The 1,330-nt window shown below is 37.6% G+C and overlaps 1 long non-coding RNA gene across 1 annotated transcript; it reads left to right on the plus strand.

Moving 5' to 3' along the window:
- Positions 1-6: 6 nt before the first annotated feature.
- Positions 7-897, plus strand: LOC140965477 (uncharacterized). The gene is made up of 2 exons (XR_012173091.1): positions 7-326; positions 726-897. It is a non-coding gene; the product is annotated as an uncharacterized lncRNA (long non-coding RNA).
- The last annotated feature ends 433 nt before the right edge of the window (positions 898-1,330 follow it).

The following is a 1,330-nucleotide window of genomic DNA, read 5'->3' on the forward strand; positions in this document are numbered from 1 at the left end:
ACTCTACGGCTACAACCCTAGCAGCTACGGCGGCGCCACCACCTCCAGTCTGTACAGCTCTAGATCCATCGTCGACTCCTACCTGCCCGCTGATACTTCATTGCGAGGCAGTGCTTTCAGATTCTTAAGCGCCGACTCACTCTCCGCTGCCGCTGCAGCCATCTCTTCTTCAATGCTCTACAACCCTGACAGCTACTCCACTAAGATTCCTGGTGTATCCGTCACCACTTCGACTAGTTCGTATGCCCCTCCTGGTGTTGATTTGGGGTCTACCATTACGTCCACTGGCTTACTTTACGCTGGATTGAAGCGCGCCTCCTCTGATTGTAAGAAAATTGTCTCCCTATTTCATTTATTTTCATTGATATTTTCTTTGTGATGGATGACTTGATCTTGTGTTGCCATCTTCTAATTTTATTTATTTTGTCATACTCTAGTTGTATTGTGCCGATCTGTTAGCACGCGTTTCAAATTAGAGAATATATAATGCAGTACTTGTTTAGCTACTTCCTATTTACTCGCACAAGGGTACTTTTCTTGAATGCTCCGAGAAGGATAAATTTAGTGGTTTACAGCAGCTGCGCGCGGCTAATGGTTTTATTTTATTTTATTTATCATGCTAAACTATTGGTTGATTCTACAAATTTGTGATAAATAGAAGAGGAGGGAGAGTCAGGTTGTGTTGAGGACCAAATTTCACCCATATACTAGTACATTTCCTTCAGTGATTAGTTCTTAACATCCAACAAATGCAACGACAATATCTCGCTTATCGACCAGCTGTTGATGCTATGTCCAAAGGTTCATGCGAATGAACTGGATAGCTTATTAATGTTATGTGGTTAATCAAAACATAATCCAAGGATCCTTGATACATCGCACGAGTTATATGAAGAGAAGGGAATCAGAGCAAGAGTGTCGAGATTTTCTTCGGATGTCAAATTACTACTCAAATGATGTTTCTATGTCTCAAAATGTATCTTATATTCGAATAAACATATGTTAAGTAAAATACAAAGAAAAGCTAGAGTTTAGTGTCGGATGTACACAACTTCACTCTTCAGTGAGTTGCTGTTTTACAGGGACTTTGTTGAGTTTCAATTGTCCTTCTGAAAACTTTAATCTATTGTCAATGTTAATATGGAAATATGAAGTATATCAATCTATATTAATAACTAGTTGTTTCAAACTTATAATTCGCGAATACTATTATGTAGAGATCTGAGTTCGATGATATCATCAGTCAATAAAATTTGCCTTCATATTTTCTATTATATATAGATAATCTTATTTGTAAAGTAATGCATGTAATTGGTTTATTTTTATATGT

This window comes from Primulina huaijiensis, unplaced genomic scaffold, assembly GCF_012295235.1.
Source record: "Primulina huaijiensis isolate GDHJ02 unplaced genomic scaffold, ASM1229523v2 C13238001, whole genome shotgun sequence".
Classification (NCBI taxonomy): domain Eukaryota; kingdom Viridiplantae; phylum Streptophyta; class Magnoliopsida; order Lamiales; family Gesneriaceae; genus Primulina; species Primulina huaijiensis.